Source organism: Barbatula barbatula, assembly GCF_947034865.1.
Source record: "Barbatula barbatula genome assembly, chromosome: 1".
NCBI lineage: Eukaryota > Metazoa > Chordata > Actinopteri > Cypriniformes > Nemacheilidae > Barbatula > Barbatula barbatula.
The window spans coordinates 34,648,618-34,670,100 of record NC_136766.1 but is presented as its reverse complement, the minus strand read 5'-3'; the positions used below and the strand labels follow the sequence as shown (position 1 = coordinate 34,670,100).

General features: G+C 38.8%; 1 protein-coding gene across 2 annotated transcripts in view; it reads left to right on the top strand.

Annotated features, from left to right (window-relative positions):
- Positions 1 to 21,483, top strand: part of cemip (cell migration inducing hyaluronidase 1) — an 88,117-nt gene that overhangs the window by 8,351 nt on the left and 58,283 nt on the right. Inside the window, exon 1 of one of the 2 annotated variants that reach the window (XM_079460603.1) lies at positions 6,317 to 6,379. The exons of the other annotated variant lie outside the window; for it this stretch is intronic. The gene's annotated coding sequence lies outside the window, so the exon portion shown is untranslated. Of the gene's footprint in view, positions 1 to 6,316; positions 6,380 to 21,483 lie in introns of those variants that run through there. 2 annotated transcript variants of the gene reach the window in all.

The following is a 21,483-nucleotide window of genomic DNA, read 5'->3' as shown; positions in this document are numbered from 1 at the left end:
AATATGTCCTTTTGAGTAACCTAAATATAATGTTGACGTTTAAAGGGGCGCGAATACGTGTTTTTCTCAAGTTGTCCATGAATGTATTAGACACGTAAAATTTGGAACATCAGGTATGTAAGGCGTTACATTTCCATCACATGCTTGCAGTATTCGACCAATCACTACGCACTGTTTAATTGGCAAATCATGGCACACCTTGCTTTTCAGAATCTGCACGTTTCAGAGAGGCGGGGCAAAGAGGAGATACAAACATGCACAGAATGTGGAAAATACAGCGTTTTTTAACCTTAAATCGTGTATACACATTGTATTACATCTGAAACAAACAATAATATTCGTTTAAGCCGTGCTATATGACCCCTTCAATGCTGTGAAATTGTCTCAATGACCATGCACCGTAACAACAGTCAGGCAGTTGCTAATTGCTAACCCATCACCATAGAAGGCGTCTCGCTAACTTTAGTCGTTCGTCACTGAACCAACGCAAATACAGCGCACCGTGACACGCCCACTTCTCATTTGCCTGTCAAAGAAACCAATCATCATTCGGAAACGGCTGCTACAGGAATGTGTTATGAATATCGATGCAATCGAGAATTTCTAATTATCCACTAATGGCAATAATTCACAGTTTACATAGTTAAAGATGTCTTTGAGTTTCTTGGTAATGCAGCTTGTGGAATCCAAGCTGTGCCAGTGTTAATTGTGTCTCTGCGGTGACAAACAGCTTTATTTTCCATTAGAGGATGATAACATCAGGGGAACGCATTTAGCAAGCTTGTTTTCCCTGCAGATATCGACCAAGACGTTGAAGACCCCTGCATGGGTGATAAAAGTGTGAGGTGGAGAAGTGAATGACAAATAGCTACAAATCCTCAGTGTTCTTTTGGTGCAAGTCGACCGCTCGCGTGAGCGACCACTGCAGTGACACACCCATTTATCACATCTTTCGGAGATATCCTGGCTGTTAATGCGTGCCGGTCTCCACTTCATCCAAGTACATTCCTCTTTGAGGCCAGAGATTGCCTCTTTTCCTCAGGGAAGTTATTACAGGCGAGGTCAGAGGTGACCCGTGTCTTGCTTCAGATCGCCATTGTGATCCATTTACTGTCTGGCTGATATTGTTCTGGTGCAATTCACACTGAAGATTAGGCAAAGAAAGGAGCACCGTCACAAAGGCTGGTGTGTACTTTGTCACAGTTAACGATGTGCAAAACGACATCATTTTAAAATGGACAGCAGGCCTGGTACTACATTTACATTTATTCATTAGGCAGACGCTTTAATCCAAAGCGATTTACAAGTAGTTTTATACAGTGGCACATTACTGCAGAGCAATCAGGGGTAAGGTGTCTTGCTCAAGGGCACTTCAGTCATGACCTGCTGGCACTGAGAGTAGAACCTGCAACCTTCTGATCACAAGACCAACACTCTAACCCCCCAGGCCACAACTCGACTGTGGGGGCAATCAAATATTCTGACTGGGCAGATATATAATCATAGTTTATTGCATGCATATTTTTCTGAGATCATTATTTAATAGATTATTCATATAAGTATTTATTAAGTATTTAATCAAATAAAATAAAATTTTTGCTATTTTTATATAAATAAACTAGTCAACCCACTCTAGTTATGGAAATCAAAAGTGTAACCACTTAAAGGCACAATATGTAATAATTTTATGATATATCCAAAAATCACTTGCACAGTGTGATATATTTCATGCAGTTGTGTTCTTACAATATTCCAAATGTTCCCAAGAATGTGCAGAGAAATGTATATTTAAAATAATGGCCTGTCCCTTGTCTCCCTTGTATTTGACTTAATATCCATTGCTCCACAATACCCTCAGTTTCCGGTTGTAGAAACTACGGCAACACTCAAATACAGAAGTGGTTAAACAGTATCTGGGATGCAGTATCTGTTGTTCTGTAATTATGGATCACAATTACTCTTTGGCGAGCAAAGGAATCCCAAAAAAGCGTAAAAATGGTTTACTTTTGTAGTGTTACGCTACCAAATCAATTGAACAAGTCCAATATCGTTCGCTGGCTAACGTAGCATTACATTCCATCTTTCTTGCAAGCTAATTCATTACGATGACAAAATAAAATTCATTCATTTCCTCCTCTGTGGCGATCTCCATACGCATCTGGATGGTGAAAATTACATGTCCCATAATTCCACTCTCCTACATAACGTCATAAGCTTCACCTTTTGTTGTTGTTTCGAAAGGGCACCATCTAGCACTACAAATGTACATATTGTGGCTTTAATGGTTAATCGCGGAGTTGTATTCTTGATATGTTCCAATAAATCACAAAGCCGTTTTTTTTTATAGAAGTAGAAAACGTGGAACGTGGAAAGACTTGAACAAGCTTGTGGGATAAGTGTGCTCCGGATGAACTAGAATCAGTCATTAGCCAGTTAGCTACTGTATGTTGTATACCTCTAAATGTGTTGAAGCGAAGACTGACCCCTGTGAGATCAACTAAGTTTTAGATTAGAGCTTAATCCATATTGTCATTCATTTACCTTTATCGTTGACACTGTTGTTATCGTTTCAGATACGTATGCTTAAAATCCAACAGCAGACCCTTTCACCTAAGTGAATTTGCAACGAGGTTGATTTGCAATTATTCATAAAATCTTATATAATCAAATTAAACTAGAGGGGTTTAAAACCGACAGCAATTCAAGTGAGAAAAGTTAGCGAGGCGCTTAAACCATAACCTCATTTAGTAGGTCAACAGGGACAATGACAGATTTGCAAATCTTTAGTGTCCCTTAATTGAATATTTTTCTCCTTTTGTCAAAAGGCGTTCCATCTTAAGGCTATTTCCCTTTGATAGTGTCTTTAATAAGATTGCCTGCTGTAATTTAAGGTTTATTCCCCCACGGACAAACAGGTTTGAGAGAAAGAGGTGGTGCTGTTTTAATTAGAAAAATATTGTCTCTTTTTTGTGAGGATGAATGGAATCAGAAGGTCTTCTGGCAAACGTTCTTACGTACTACTTTTGAAATGTGTAAAAATATTAAAATCGGAAAATACCCTTGTGCAAAGGACGACAATTGTCCGTACCCAAACACAAAAGCTTATGTGAAGGATGGTGATAAGGTAATGCCAGGTCAAACATCTTCGTAATATCCTTCAGCTTCATCTATTGAACGGAGTTCGTGGTTTATATGTACACAATGTAATCTTTGTATACATTCATTTCTAAGGTGGTGAGTTCAATTTTTTTAAATGATAGTTCTACCGAAGTCAAGGTCGTGGGTTCGATTCTTGGGAGCATTTGGACTGATCAAATGCACATTGCGCAAAATCTATGTCTAACCATTTTTAAATCAAAATCAATGTCCTTGACAAGGAAGATATTGAAGGGGTGATCTTACTTGATTTAGTGTTTCAGACTCTGCAGCAACATATGATGTCAAACTCTCTGGCTTCTGCTTTTCATAACTTATAAGTTATAAACAAATATTAATCATATTAAAAGGTGCTGTAAACAGTTACAGCCGTTTGGCCTCTGCCAGACTTGGCCACTGAATTGGAGCACCTCCATCTATTCAGCCACACACTTTCTTTCCAAATCCCCGGCCAGCAAAATCCATTTTCAGCCAACCTGAACACGAGGAATCATTCTCAGGCATGGACTGCTTTTGATTAGATGTTTTATTTTTTGCAGTTTTAGGCTCTAGACCTGTCACAGCAACAAGTGATTTCTATTTCATTGAGACCTGCCATGGATTTAGTATTGCTATTTAAAAAAGTCACTAACGGCACGTTTTACGACTATGCAACTATGCAGTTCTGAAGTTTGATTAATTTCACCGTGGTATTAGTCAAATAGATTTAGCTTTACGAAGGTCAGAGTTTACAAAAATCTAACTTTGGAACACCACAAAAAGCATTGGTCTGGTTTGTTGCAGACCTGGCAACCCTGACATTTTTTTATTGTGGCTTGAAGTGTCTAAGTTTATTTTGGCGCAGCTGTATATTAATCTCATCTGCACCATCCACTAAAAAGACCCTGATTCAGTATTTGTCTGGCTGATGTTGTCAAACGGTTGGTTTGAGTGACCAACGGGTCAAGTCAATAGTCCCTCTCAAATGCTTGCACACGGTTTACAGCAGCAGGTGCCGCTGACGGTTCAAAGGCTCGGCGGCATCACAGCTGCAGATCAGCACTCACATCTGGCCGTGTATTCTCTGCTGAATCCTGCCAAGATACACAGCGCCTGCTTTTCAGAGGACTGCATTGGATGGTGGACGTGTCCTTCTGAGTGAATGATCTGTTTTGAAGTGTTACCTGCTCTCAAAAGCATTCACTGGAACATGAAAAGAATACAAATCTTTAGGACTCTGAGTTGTGATGAAAGTATATCTTAAATTTAAGACATTTTTGTAATGTCTGCATGTCAATGATTTCGACCAAGTAGCTTCTGCAAATGCAGTTGTACAAACGCAGATCCATTTTTGGATGAACAATCCCTATCAAGACTGTTTTCTACTACCCTTTCTTTCTTTTATGTAACAAATCTGATGTATCTGACATGTTTGTTCAGCTGACCACATGACTTTTCGACAAACCGCCTGTTTCGTTTTCTGGCTAATCGCCCGGTTCGGTCCCATGGCAAAGAAATAATGTTAGAATCGCTGTGTAAATAATAGAATGACGCTTGCGTCCGCATTATACTGGAATTCCACCTTTCACACTGCAGTTGTGCCAGTCAAATGTCAAAACCCTGCAAATTTCAAATATTTCTGTCTGTCTGACTTGCAGTTACTCAATGTCAATGACAAATCACAGCTTAATCTTTCACAAGGCCATCGTTTCATTTTTTATTAATTAGAATTTATGCAACCAAGTCTGCAGCAATATAATGAGACAGACGGATTTTCAGGAAAACTGATGTCCATGGCTTTCCTTGGGTTGCCAAGTTTACGGTTTTCCCGCGGATGTGTTCAACAGTATTTAGGTAAGATAGGGCTATATTTTGTTCCATTGGGGTGTTTTGTCACGAAGACCTGGCAACCCTGTCTTCCACAGACATGTAGGTCAGGTGAACTGGAGACTCTAAATTGCCTCTAGGTGTGCGTGTACGTGTGTTAGCCCTGTGATGAACTAGCCAACCATCAGGAGGGGGGCTTTTCTGCCTCCCTCATGACACATGATGAAATAGACTCCGGCATTTTCTTGCAGGCCTACGTAGAATAAACAGTATAGAAAACTGATGGATTTTAACACTTATTTGAACGTCTTGTTTGCTTCTGAAATCATAATTAAACTAGCCGCTTCTTTTAAAGAGGAATTGTGTAATTAACGCACCATCATCCAACCATGCACGTCTGTGTCGGTTAGTCATGAATCTTCTTTTGTGCTTCATCTGTACTGTGATGGCAGCAGAAAAACTCCTCTGTGTACCGGTGAAGCATGTCATTGTGTTCGCAAAAACACAGTGCTGTGGACACCGAAGATTCATTTCGCACGTTTGCATACCAGACACTCTTTTTGTGAAGCGGGACGTGACTGTTTTTGCAAATTTAATGACTGCACGTGCAACATGAGCCCATATATGAAGATTTCAGCACTTGCATTTTTCACCCATGTTGGCAACAGAAGAGGTCTTTTAGTGGTATTGCGACTCAACCCGTGGAGGACGCCGAGTCTTGTTCAAAGGCTCCCTGATCCACTGTTGTATCCGTTAAAATGAACTCTGCTTAATTGGTAACTATAGTGCAATGTTAAAGTTTCGTAAACCTCAAACTCTTTCTGTAGAGCTTGTCAATCGGCGTCACGCCGTGTTGAATGTTCCACCGTGTTGGGAGGCTGGCTGCTATTACGTTCAATGGAGTTTTTTCTTGTTTGATTAAGTATTAAAACTATGGTAGGTCGGTCTTGCTGTATTAAAAACTGCAATACCATTACACGGAGTCGTTCTGGAAAAGGCCCTGGTAGTTTCACGTTCAATTTCTCCATATATCATACAAATCAAGTAACTGTACATTTTAAATATATAATAATAACAGCGGAGTATGAGCCTCCCAAAATGGCGGAGCAGCCGGCGGTACTGCAACATAAAACGCAGGGAGTGGCGTCAGCTTCACATTCTCTATATGATCTAAAGTAACCCTTTTTAGTTTCCAGACACTGTGTTTCAAAATAACTACCTGCTGGTTTGTTTTGTTCATTCGCTAGCATGTCTGTTACAAAACGAAGGCTAACATTAAATCAAACCAATGCAATATTTTTCTTGTTTCCTCTCAGGGTAATTGTATCTCTTGCTCATCACCGGAGCTGTTTAGAAATGAGCCCGTGTTTCCAACCAGGACAATTAGCCGCTATGGAGTTCCACCAATCGGGTTGCGGTAATTACCGAAAATCATTTGTCTTGATCGTGGCATCGCGACTCCTCTTTTGTTTCTTCGTTGCCTCTCTCAGTGGATGAGATGGCCGAAACTCTGTCGGTCTTCCAGCCCATAATTAGAAGTCTACAGGTGCAACAATAGCCCCTGTGGAGGGCCGGAGGAATGATTGACGCTAATGAATTTGCTACAATGGTGTAATCAGTAGTGAACATGGCCGTGTGGGTGTCTGCGAGAATGTGTGGTGCCTTCTGAGTTCTTTTGTTCGGCATGAATTCTGCAGGGATACTCACTGCACCATCTCCACCATACCCTCACACAAACACCTCTCTTTCTCTAAGATCTTTTTTCTTTCGTCCTTGCCTCACTTTTCCTCTGACCTCTGTTTTCGCTGTCAGTACACTTTGGTTTCCGCTTACTTTGCAAGTTAAGTGATTTAGCGCAAATAATTCTGCGAGAACTATCAGATATGTTGGCTTAACTTTTATAGAACATCAAAATAACGTAGCAATTACTTGGTTATTGCGTTTCCTTCTAAAGTGGGGATTTTGACCTGTCGCACCTCTTGATCTTATCAACTGTATTCAACATCTCAATCGTAAAACAACGTTTTGACAATATTTTATGAGCAATTGGTAATAACAGAGAACATAATAGTTCTTTTGGTTCAAGCTAATTTTGATCATTTATATAGCATATCAACAATTACTTGAATGCATCCACCGGGCTCAACCATTCAACCTTGTTCAACTTGTTGTAGAAACAAATTGCCAAACTAATATGAGTATTTGTTTTTAGTTATCGTAAATATAACTATCCATAATGATAAACCAACATTTGGTCAAAAGCTAGCCAAATGAAGCCCTATTAAACATTTCGATGCATAGTGAATGTTGGTTGCTTAGATTTAAGAAAATTTGTGTTTTTGGCAATGACTAAACCTTAAACCTCAACGACTATATTTGTTTATACTTCAAGTTGATAAAACCCCTTCTGCTTGAGTGGATGTGCTCTCGGAGCACTTTTCTCTTTCCATGTGGCCAGACACAGGCCTTGATATTTAACCTTCTTTCCTGGGGTTGGTAAGATTTGCGCAGCTTTAAGAAGGGATCAACCCTGCACTTTGTGGCCGCTTCAGGATCTAATTTTGACTCCATGGCTGGGCGTCAAACCCCCAAACCAGCAGAATACTTCATAGACCACCTGCTACTCAAGTAAACACGCACTCGTTCTGCGATATTAAAAATGCAAGGCTGTCATTCACAAATGTGAATACACGTATGTTAACAATTCACACCAGTGTTTATGGTGCCAACGTTTCATTATTTTCCGAGTCCTGTTATTTTTAAAGCTTTCATCGCCACGTCTATGTTCCTCACCCACAATTGCAAAGAGAATTTCCTTTAATCAAGGTCGGCCCACTGGCCTGAATAAAGAGCATAACACCAACAAATGTGTCACTTTTAGCCTTGAGCATCCACCAGAGTTACAGTAGAGTACTGTATGTTAGCTTTAAAGTCAACATCAGATATTATCTTGATTATTACATGTTCCTTGCATCAATGTGCATTGTTCATTGGTGAACGTTATTTCAAATAAAATATTTGTCATCAACATGTAATGTTTTGAAGGCCAAAACCCGGCAACGAGTTAGCATTTTAGCATTTTTAGTTACCTCGTCGTAGTCAATGGGTTTTTGGTATATCTGCCTTAAATAAGATCTGTGGTCAAGCTAAATATATTTTAACAACATAAAATCTACCAGTAATTCCCCAAAGATTTTTTTACGCGTCTTCAAAAAAGGACTACAGATGTTGTCGAGGACATTAAAAATGATGCACCGTGGGAACAATTTAGAAAAAAGTTAATGAGTCATCTACAGAGTAGTAGCTTAAAATTATTATTGGAAGTTTGGTGGTGGTAACATTTACATTGAGCAACCAAATCATTTTGTACAATGTTAGTTTTATCAAGTCTGTCAATTGTATTTAGGCTTGCGAAATTCATGACAGCTTATCATCAGACCGAGCATGTTTTTTGTGATAATATCATTTTAACGTCCAATCTATTTCCATCAATTTTAGCATATCCCTGAATTACCTTCACATTAAAATTTATCGAACGTTTGTTTTGAGAGTAATGTGATCTGATCATGTTCTCTTTTTGTGTTTTGGCCGGATTTTCTACTTAATATGCAAATCTATTGTTTCATAGCATCTTTGCTTTGGGTTTGAGGGTGTTTGGTGGGACAAGCAGAAGAGAATGTTAGTTTTTTTCCCAAGGAGGCAAAAGCAATAATTAAGAGTACAGAAAACAACTGATTAGAAAAAACAAGTAATATCAATTATAATTGTGTGATAAAATGTGTGAAACACTTCTTTTGAAATAAAGTCACACTGTCTTACTGTGACACCAACCAATGATGATTAAAAAAAGCATATAAAGAGCAAGACGGCTCTCTTTTGCTTCCCTTGAGCACATTGTGTTCTCACTGAGGTCCTGTAAGGGATGAACAGTCAGGTAATAGCGTGGTGATTAGCCGATTATTGTGTTCATGGTATAATTCCAAGCTGTTATTCCCTGAATCTGTCAAATAGCGGAAATTACCACATCACATTCAAGTGCAAATCACAATTACTAGGCGGCTGAATTGTTATGGAGAATATAAAAAAACTGCTTTATCATGTTACAGCTGTCTGTGTTTTATAAAGGAGAACTGGACAGTAAATCGATAATGTGTTTGTTAGTTTGTCAGAGATCAAAGAACATTATTAGAATTACAATGCAGGCATTTATTGAAACAAAATGTACTGAATGCAATGTTCAAGTAACACGAATTTACACACAAGAAAATCCAAATGTAATCATTTTATCAATGCTGTGCTTGTGTGTGTGATCTTTGACCGGAGAAGCCCATGTTTCAGGTTGGCTCTGGCATAGATAACGCCTGAAAACGAGATATAGGGAGGAGTGTGTAGATGGAGAGAAGATACAGAACAGAGCCTATACAAGCACCTGCATTGAGATGTAGACTGCATGGGTTGGCAGACAGGGTGGATAGATATGAGGAAGAGACATGATGCTTGTCTTGACATGTAATTCATGTGTTCGAAGGACTCTAGTCCCCCGTATATAAAACACCTGATTCAACTCATCAGCTTGTTAGGGAGACCAAATAACACAAACTAACGGTGGCTGGGGAGGCTAGAGAGACATCTTAAAAATTCTGGGAACATTTGAAATGTTTTATCCAGAGATCCATAAAACAGACACTAGGCGGCATACTGTTGAGGAAAAGATGCTACGAATGCACGTCAATAAGCCAATCGGTCTTCATGAAAGTCTAATAGTCTGCTTGCTAAGTTTAGTATATAAATAGGAGATGCAGAGGGTAATAATATACACCGAGAGAAAAAATCAATCCACCTCTCTTTTGTAGCATTAAAACACAACAATCAATCATTGGAGCGTCCATCTTGGCATTTATTGCAAAGCGTTTCGTGCAAGTCATGTCCTAGTAGATGTTGGTGTTGGCACCGCTTGGATTGGGCTGACCTAATTTACCATATTCTGCTCCAGTGTGGTATCGACTGAGGTTTCGTTTGTTGAATTGAACAGGGTGATTTTTCTGTTTAGATTCTGTTTACAAAAAAGACTGCTGCTTATAAAGATTGCTATGTATTTAGTCTCGTGTGGTGCTAGGCAAATTCATGTAGTAGAATGTGCATTGGTTACAGAACTACAGCTATTGATCGGCAAGCGTTTTGTGCAACTTCATTGCGACGATCGTCTACGCATTGCGTGAAAATAATAATGTTATGGAAAATCATAGTGACATATAGGAGTGCCGTTGGCACTGCTTGGATGTGACAGATCTAATTTAAAATATTTTCGATCCGCTGTGTTTTTCAGTGGCTGCCAATGTGGTATTGATTTGGGCTGCATTCTTTATCGGTCAGATCTCATTTATAGTCGCCTGCCTCGTACCACATCTTTCGTCTGGAGCACCAGAGCTTGAGGTTTTCCGCGGAATGGTCACATGCGTGTTTTGACATTTGCGCTCTCAGCTGAGGACCATTAGTTTGGTTTTCCAGGAGTCGAGCCTTGCTGGTGCTTAACGTGTTCAACAAAAACATGGAAATGGGAACACATGGGTTCTGCGTGTTCGAACCCGCCAAAGGAGGGGAACGCTGCAGTCGGTAAGAACGACAGCAAAGCCAGGACCCAAAAGCTAGACTGGAGTTTCTCATAGCTCGTGTTGTTGTTTTGATTGCTTTCTAGGTACTTTGTAGAGCTTGCTTCTTAAAATTGGAATCTGTGAACATCAAAGGCGAGATTTTGCTCCTTCTCCCCGAGCATAACAAATACGCATTTGCATACACAGAGGGACACACACATTCTCAAACTTTGCTGCTTTCTATTGCCGCGCCCCTGCTACCTCATTACCTACATTTTATAATTACTGTCGGCTCTTAATTGGCCTCTGTGCGGTGGGTTTTGGTTAAAAGCCGTTCTGCCGTGACCCAATTAGAGAGAGCACTTATAAATTGGGAATAAGTGAGCTCGCGTTGCAGGGAGCCTTACCAAGAAATATTTTGCTCGTTACGAATTTACGGCAATCTAATTTGGAAAGCCATCGGTGTCAGAGACGGAGACAAATTGTTGATTGATGAGTTTGTTTTCGAGTGTGCTCATGTTGGTGTGTGTCACGCTCATTTGTTGTGACCCCAGGTCCCACTGACCAGACTATTACCCATGTAGCAGTTTGCATGCCGAGCAGCGGGACAGTGCGTATAAATCAAAGTGAGCAATTGAACCTCTAAACGGCAGATGGGGGAAGAGAGATGCTAATGTCAAGTTTTTCCCTAAAACACTGGAACATTTATTTGGGTCAGAGCACTGGCCGTCTTCGACTGCTTCTCTGCAGACCACTGGAAGGTCATGAAACATTCCTCAAATAAACTTGGACACGACTCGGTGTGTGCTTCTCCGTCTTTAGCTTGTTGTTTAACACGGACACCTGTACGCTCGCTCTTTCTGTGTGGTTGACCACAAAATGTAAAGGCAATCTCAAAGAACAATTTGTTTTCAACTAGCATCACGTCGCTAGTTCTGACGCTAAAGGAATGCTAATAACCCCAATAGGTTTTAATATCGCATTATGTTGACATGTTAAGACTTTCCTTGGCAGCCGAACACAAAGTTCTTTCCATCCCTGCGGAAACGGTAGAGAGACTCCGGTGCACTTTCAAAAAAATTTCCACGTTGGTCATGATTTGTACTGGCAGAAATTAAAACGGCTTTGACTTTTTCAGTGAATATCTTCACGGACATCTGAAACCAATTCTCTGCGGGTTAGGAGAGGACAAAAAAGTGCAAAACATTGGCCCATTTCTGGCCTCTCCAGTATGGAAAGTTCTGCCCCGTAGCCGATGCAGTTAATAACAAGACGTCAGGCCGCACAAATAAGTAATTATATGTATGAGGCTCAATGTGAAAGGGACACAAATAGCCCTGTCAAAAATGTTGGCATCAGGGAATGAATATGCTATGCAAATAGCCTCTGCCAGCAGCAGCAACAACACGCAGCCTCATTTATCGTCACCGTGCACGGCGGGGAATCTTTTTCTTTGTCTAATAAAAAGATCAACAATAGCTGGTGCAAAGGCAACTGCTAACTCCCTTGTAATTGGAATGCTTGCAAAACAATTAACATTATTCTGTTTCGACTTCAAGGGATTGCTCACCCAAAAATGAAAATTCGGTCATCATGTTGTGGTAAATGCATATTCACCTTCTTCGTGGAGAAAAACAGGAGATCATTTGAAGAACGTTACTCTTTCTTTCTATACAATGAGAATGAATTGTGATCGAGGCTGTCAGTTCCACATACACTTTGGGGTGAATGACAGAATCTTTGTTTAAAATGTTCTTTTAAAATGAGGATACAAGCTGAAGCTCTGTACAAAAGGTAATACACGTACGTTGAGAGATTTGGGAACTGTAGGGGTTTGTTCACAGGTAGTTAAAGAGACAGTTCATCTCAAGTTGTTCTAAACCTGTATACGTGTCTTTGCTTCGCTGAACACAAGGGAATAATGTCAGTAACCAAACAGATCTCATCCCCCATTTACTGTCATAGTAGGGAAAATACATACCATGGGAGTCAATGGGGGATGAGATCTGTTTGGTTACTGACATTCTTCAAAATATCTTTCTTTGGATTCAGCAGATCAAAAAATATCTGAGGGTAAGCAACCAAGGACCGAATTTTCATTTTAGCTTGAACTGTCCCTTTAATAGCAGGAAATGAACTTAAACACTTAAACAACTTAACTTTGTAAAGTTATATGTTCAAATATAGTTATTTTAAAAATTGCTTGTAGTTTTGCATGACTTATGTCTGAACAGTCCAGTAAATTTAAAACTTAATGGGTACATCATCCCATTAGATAATTGTGTTTAATTTTGATACTCTGGATTATTACTCGATTCGATTATTCATAACTAAAATAACAAGAGAAAATGTAATCATGACTTAAAGAAAGGTTTAGACAATCTCCATTATATGTCATTCCAACCCATTATTTTCTTTTTTCTGTAAGACACAGGAGAAGATGTTAGTTAGAGAAGAAACAACTTTTCTTTTCCAGCATCACAATGCCCCGTGGCGTGCACTTAGCAGGGTTCATACAGAAAGTTTACTGAAAGCACAAAGCCGATTGTGATGAATCGTAATGCCGACCGAGTCCCAGGCCCCTTCGTCCAACATCGGTACCTGATCTGACGGGCCGGGTGCCGTGGCTTCACCTTATTTAACCACACAAAAGTATTTATACTTTTTGACGAATATGAATCAATTATTATTCAGCATCATCTTGTTTTACAAGCATGATTGCTTGAGGAGTTTGTGTGATTGTATTGTTTCAGAAAAGTGAGAAGGAGAGGTAGCGTGACGGACGTAACGTCATGTTTTAATTAAGGTCTATTATAGTACCTAAGTTCTATTAAGTGATTATCTATTCATAACCAAACATGTGAGCTCGATTCACCCAAGTAATGACGTAGTTCGTTGACTAAATACAACCGCTGGCAGGTCGGCCTGTGGAACTCCTGGAGAGTGCTGAAGCTGACTTTAGCTAGCAAAACTACACATTTTCTTCTGTGAATTGTCTTCATTCATCATAACTGGTCTACGGGTCTTGCACTGTAAATCCCCTACAGACCTCTCTCAGTGCTCTTGCGTCTGAATGGAGTAAATCTCTACAGTCGTGGCACATGTTTCATTATCTAGCGCTGAACCTTCCCAGAAGAGTTTAAGCCAACAGGGAAGAGCGAAACTCCATTAATGATGCTATTCTCTCCTCCTGATGTGCATGAGTGAGCGTAGTGATGCGTTCCTTGCGCGCTTTCGAGAACTGCCCGTCTGTTTCAGGCTGTTAGAATGACGCGGAAATGCTCTTGAGAACGGTCGATAAGAGAGAGCGTGAATAACCGGCGGTCTAAAAACACTCCTTGATCAATTTGACTCCGCAAAAGCCCGTTGACTCAACTCCACATTCACGACACTTGGCTTTTCTCCTTCGCTCGGCGAAAACAATGGCTCAGGTAGACAATCATTGAAGGGTTGAGACATCTTATCGAGCTTTGTTTCCTTTCATATTACCCCTTTGTGTGTTTGCGTGCATCCATTGTGTTCTTATTTTCAACCTGCCGCCTCTTTCAAATTCCCCAGAAACCGTCCCTCCATCCGAAGTGATGTGTGTCGATGAAGGAATTCTTGGTTCAATAAAAACTGTAATAACAGGCATCGCATTCTTTAATCAAATTCCATGACCAGCTCTCTTAGTACGGCACCCTTGTCCTCTTTTCATAATCCAACCTTTTGGGTCACAAAAAATGATATTAAATTCTTCTAGGTCAGCACGAAATATACAGACCTCTATAATAATTCACTACTCCTAAGCTCACCTAATAAAATAACCTTGAGAATGAGAAAACTCTTCATTCTTGATGGAGCTTTTTTATGTCCAGGCTCGGCAACAGAGGATTATTGCAATTAAATCTGCGACGCTTGCAGCTGGTTTGAATGGATGTTCCAGTGCGCTCGACCGAGTACATTTAGTTGCTTTTGTGTGAACGTGATGGACAATTAAGGTGCTTTAATGCTGAACTGATTAGGACGTGAAATGGCCTGATTATTCCTTCTCTTTTCACCACTTTTGTCCAAGGATAAATGGTATTTTTGCCGGCACACCTGCAGCAGCGATCGGACCACCTGACTTCTTATGTGTGTGGCTTTACTGACTTTCTTACCTTGAAAAGCATGTCGATTCTGACTTAAAAGTGGATTTGTTCCACGCTTGTTCACAATCTGTGAAACTGAAGCTGATCTTCTTTGTACACAGTGATCATAGAAATTTACTTCAAGTCCAACTAATTGTATATATTGTCATATTAAAATGAAAACCTAAATAAGAACATATTAGTATACTTAAACTTTGGGTAGGATACAGAGAGAGGATACATAAAAAGTTGCGATGCTTATTAAAAATGTGCTACAAGTGTTGATCTAGTATTGTAATTGAATCGATATGGCTATAAGTTCGACACGTAGTATAGTTGCAGTAAAATAAAAACTTTTTTGTAAACTACTGTAGCTGTATACTCAAATTTACCAAATGTTACACTAAAAAGTGGGCCAGTTTAGTCTTTAGTTTTGAAATGGTATACTAGCAAGTATACTAATAGTACACTCAATAACTTAGTATACGCAAATTAAAATTTACTTGAGTAAAGTTCAGATTATGCATACTAAAATTAAGATATATTAAGATATTACAAAAATTAACGGATACTAAGATATAACATATACAAAAATTAACGTATACTACAAATAACGTGTATTAAGCCATTATGCATACTAAAATTAAGATATATTAAGATATAACGTATACTAAAATTAACGTATATTATAATTAACGTGTATTAAGACATTATGCATACTAAAATTAAGATATATTAAGATATAACGTATACTAAAATTAACGTATATTATAATTAACGTGTATTAAGACATTATGCATACTAAAATTAAGATATATTAAGATATAACATGTACTAAAATTAACGTATATTACAATTAACGTGTATTAAGACATTATGCATACTAAAATTAAGATATATTAAGATATAACGTATACTAAAACTAACGTATACTACAATTAACGTGTATTAAGACATTATGCATACTAAAATTAAGATATATTAAGATATAACGTATACTAAAACTAACGTATACTACAATTAACGTGTATTAAGACATTATGCATACTAAAATTAAGATATGTTAAGATATAACGTATACTAAAACTAACGTATATTACAATTAACGTGTATTAAGACATTATGCATACTAAAGTTAAGATATGTTAAGATATAACGTATACTAAAACTAACGTATATTACAATTAACGTGTATTAAGACATTATGCATACTAAAGTTAAGATATGTTAAGATATAACGTATACTAAAACTAACGTATACTACAATTAACGTGTATTAAGACATTATGCATACTAAAATTAAGATATATTAAGATATAACGTATACTAAAACTAACGTATACTACAATTAACGTGTATTAAGACATTATGCATACTAAAATTAAGATATATTAAGATATAACGTATACTAAAACTAACGTATATTACAATTAACGTGTATTAAGACATTATGCATACTAAAGTTAAGATATGTTAAGATATAACGTATACTAAAACTAACGTATACTACAATTAACGTGTATTAAGACATTATGCATACTAAAATTAAGATATATTAAGATATAACGTATACTAAAACTAACGTATACTACAATTAACGTGTATTAAGCCATTATGCATACTAAAATTAAGATATATTAAGATATAACATATACTAAAATTAACGTATATTACAATTAACGTGTATTAAGAAATTATGCATACTAAAATTAAGATAGATTAAGATATAACGTATACTAAAACTAACGTATACTACAATTAACGTGTATTAAGACATTATGCATACTAAAATTAAGATATATTAAGATATAACGTATACTAAAACTAACGTATACTACAATTAACGTGTATTAAGGCATTATGCATACTAAAGTTAAGATATGTTAAGATATAATGTATACTAAAACTAACGTATACTAAGATATAACGTATACTAATATTAACGTATACTAAAATTAACGTATACCAATATATTACGTATACTAAAATTAACGTATAAGAAGATATTACGTATACCTAAATTAAGAACTGACAGGTGGGTGACATTAGAGTATCGTGGGAGCTATTCAAAAGCAAACCTAAGATTTTTAGAATCGCTCTTACAGTACAGTACTTTAATGTAAAGGACCCCTACTCTGCTGTCACTCAACGATTGTGCTAAAATAAGACCAGTGTTGCTTAAAAAACTTCCGTAACATGCCAGGTGTTATAAATCTGCAGATGCTAATATTTATTTAATAAGAAATCGGCTTCAGACTGAAGTAATTTCTTCCTACTACTTGATGCCAGAGTGTTGCTATAGTTATCACTTGGTTAATTGTCATTTCTGGAGTGACACTGAACGCTCATTTATGGGATTCGCCGTGTGTATGTGACCTGTTGATGTAATGTAGGAATCTTTCTGCTATTGCCGGGTAAAGTGACGTTGTTGCTGTATTTAAGTATACTCCAGAGTTTTACTGTCAGATTCATCTTGAGGAGCAAAAGTTAATTTAGCATGAATAGCTATTAGCGCTCGTTCTCAAAGTTCATGTCGCAAACCGCCAGTGCACTTACCGGCCCCGGGAGAAGCAATAACGCTCTGTCAGATGCAATCATCTCTATCAAACTATTAAATGTTACACATGCCCATGCTGTCAACGGAGAACAGAACTATATCGGTGAGTGGGCACTTTTGCCCATAACTGTGAAAGCTTGTCGCTTTTTGCCAAGACACAACTAAGTGTGAGAAGTTGAATATTGTTTAAAGAATTGACCTTCAGATTCAAGACTTTCTAGAGCTATTAAGCGCTCACTAGGAGTTCATGAATGCATGTATGGATGGAAGGTGCCAGCATTGAAAAGCACCGCAGCGACGCTTCAATGCAAGGCGTCTGCATTTGCAGAGAAAACCACTTTAACAGGAAACCACCCTCTGTTTCACACAGTATATCTTTTCTCCAACCTGAATTGTAAGGTTTTGGAAAAAAGAGGAGCACAGAATGAACACAAAGTCTGTCGAATCTGCAAAGACACTGGAAGGACTGCAGGGCTTGTGAGCTAAAAGACATTTCGAGAACGCATACGAAAATTCCGGACCGTTTGAGCAAAGACCTTAACTCTGATATTTTAGTCTTCATGTCATCTTTTGGCTAGTATTGCGTGGTCAGATATCTGATTAAATATATACTGTAGCTTATTGTGTCCAATAACTGCCCACTTACATATGATGATATCGTCTGACTGAAATGTAAAATATCTTTCTCTGGCGAACTGATGTCCATGTGCGTAGTATGCATCCGTAAACAGACTGCGGCCTCACCACTTTACATCATTCTTAATCTTGAATTGTAGTCTGGAAGTAATTCAATCACACTTATAGCATCTGGTGGGACATAACGGCTGTCGCTGTCATGATCTTCAAAGCTTCTGAAGGATCTGCTTTGTACGGAGACGCTTAAAATAAACTGCTAATCATTCTGCACTTTTGCAGATTTTTTTCAAACCACTCCAAAAAATGCACTCCGCAAGTTAAAATATCTGACAAATGTCAGTTTAATATTTGGTGTTTGTGAGACATAGACGTGATATTTGGAAGATAAAAAAAGAGATCACCTTATATAACACGACAGTATATAAGATTATATGTTGTCTCAACGATTGACAGTATGTGGCCATGGCCTTAACAAATGTCAGAAGACACACATTTTGTTCAGAAAACATATCAGTGGAGAATTCGAGAAACGAATAGATGAAAACGTAAGATAAAGTGTGAAAGAATGAGATGGCAAGCGCATGCAGAGTAGCATGCTTCTTTCATCCAGATTCACCCCGGGGGAGCGCACAAGTGGTCAGACAACACGCAGCATGATAAAGGCTTCAATCAGAATGCAGATTTGAGTTTTGGCTCAGCCCGAGCTCACAAACCTTCCTCCGCTGCTAGCGGTGCTTGATGGCACTGTCACCTGCCTTCATGTCTGAAGGGGGTGTTTACCTGTCCGAACCACTCGCCGTCGGTAATGTGCATCAGTTCTGACAGCACTCATCCGTTCACGTCCGCTACACAGTGATCGGAGAAGCAACAAAGAGGGATGAGAACTGAATATTTTTTGTCAATGCAGGCAGAGAGCCGGTATTCACAATGTACCATCATAAAGGTAAACGCAAAGTATAGAAACTATTAGGAACATAGTAGAATACCCAACTATATTGTCAAAACCCATATATGACTCTTTCTAAAGTGGAAGGCAAAAGAAGATATTTCGAGAAATTTGTGTTCATACAGTGGAAGTCATTGGTGGTCAGTGTTGTTTGGTCTTCAATGTTCTTCAAAAATATCTAACAACATGTAAAATAAATGAATAGCAAACTATAATGATGTTAAGTTCACTTAAAGAAACGAATACGTGCAGTATAAAAACGACTAGACTGGTAGTTTACGAAGAGTATACTTTCAAATGTATTGTATACATGTATCGAACGAGTAAACCAGCTAAGTACTAGCACACCTCACTTGTAGTATCATTGGAGTACACACGTAAAAATGTACTCAGAAGTTCACTACTGTTACAGTGTACTTCAAAGTATGTTTTTACATTTAGTCATTTAGCAGACGCTTCTATCCAAAGCCACTTACAAAGAGATCAAAGAGATGTTTTTATAGATTAAAAGTGGGACAATTTGGTTCCAAGTACACTCGCAACTACGATACTTGAAATACTTTACTCCGCTGTAAATGTGTAAATATGTTTGATACTTATTTTTTATAAGTGCTGTTTTGATTGACGAGGGCACAATGGTGATCTTTGTAGCTAGCTGTGAGGTTCGGCCCTGAAATATCTCCCGGATAGCGTAAGTACGTCTGTAAGACGTCTGCTAAAGCGCAAACACATACTGTGTAGAAACATCCAAGAAACGTCTTAGAAAAAGCAGTTTTACATCCATTCTAAATCATAAACATCTTCTAGACGTCTATATGACATCTGACAGGAAACGCCTCTGACACGTTTTGCAGAAGAGCAAAGAATGCAGATGCAAATGCAAGGGCTTGGTCACCATTCCAGAGTCTTGTGCTTCAACCGCAGATTGAACATGTAAACCAGCTCGTCTCTGTCTGTGATCAAACGCAACACTCTCGCAACAAAGTGCCAATTTGTAAAACTCCGATCGACTGAACCTCCGGCGAGAAAAGATGAGCTGGGCGCGGGTCTTTGCCGGCATTTCCACCTGATGGATAATGTATTCCGCGTGTCTAGCCTTCAAGACCAGCTGCACTACAAACATAAGGATGACGGGAGCCAAAATAAATGGGAAACGCGGCAAGTGCCCATCACCTGCGGCTACCCAACTGTTTAATACAACGCAAAGGTCTTGGAAATCGGTTCGCCTCTGCATTTGTGTGGCACATTGAAATGAGGTGAGCTTGTTAAGAGAGCTTTGAAAGTTATCAGTGGCACACGTCACTTCTGGCGGACAGTTCATCAAATGCGGGGCGAGTTTGTTGAATAAAACTTCGCAAATAGAGAATGTAAAGCTGACATCACGCCCTGCGTTTTATGTCGCAGTTCCACAGGCTGCTCCGCCATCTTGGGAGTCTCATACTCCGCTGTTATTATTCTTTTGATATGTACCGTTACTTGTTTTGTTTGAAAGTGAAACTACCAGGGCCTTTTCCAGAACGACTCAGCGTAATGGTTTTGTAGTTTTTAATATAAAATGAGACTGACCTACCATTGTTATATTATTTAATTCGACAAGAAAAAGCAAACACTCAATTGAACGTAATAGTAGCCTGCCACCCAACATGGCGGAACCATCAACACGGCGTGACGTCGATTGACAAGCTCTATAAAATACGAATCACTTGTGGTCATTTTGATCCGTGGTTGTTTCTCATGTTTTTTTAGTTATGCGAACGCGCAGGTGCGCTGGCGGAGGTTTAAGGATGATCAACGATGTCTCTTTTCTCCTTCTGTTCGACGATGAATAGAGGACACAATCTAAATGATTGCGCTTTTCCGTGACTTTGACTGTTAGTCTGAAGTTAATTTGATTGCAGCCGGTCGTGGCAGAGGTACCGCCGCTCTGATTTGGAAAGATTTGATTCTTTTGTGCATGTGTGTGTGTGTGTAAGAAAGTGTGACTGGTGTCTCTTGTCTTTAATGCATGCAGGCCATTCTTTGAATTCCTAAAAGCATGTGGCAGAGCGAGAGAAGGAGCGCGTAAGTGTGTTCTGAATGCAAAAGAGTTGCGTGCAAGCCGTTCTCCTGCAAGGGCCGACTTGTTCTCAACTCTTATCTTTGTTACTACATCAAGCGATACTTCAGGGAGAGAATCTATCGAAACGTTCAAGAGGTTACAACCATTCACCTGAAGAAACAATCGACTACATCATAAAGGGCACGTCCACTGAAAATGATGTGTACTTTGATAGCGAAGAAGGAAGTACACAGCAAGCGATGGTGTTCACACAGATTATTATTTTTAATATTCACTTTATTATTTCTCTCTCTCTCTCTTTTTTAATTTAGACTGGGAAATTTCCATGGCATACTAACAGACCCGCGCCATGCTTTGCGGTTCACATTTACGTGATGCTTATGTTGAAAGGGTTTCATTGCATTACGTACGTTTAAAACGTTTATATTTCAATCTGCCTATTAACCTGTTTGGTATTTCCACTTAATCTTAACAAAGATGTAAGTCATTCCAACAGAAGAATAATTAGCCTGTAACCGCCATCCCTCCCTGGAGGATTTGTCACGGTGTACAGATGGGAGATAGGACTCCCAAGAAACGTCCCTGAAATGATTTCGTCATTAACTCGAGAGTTTTTACTGAAC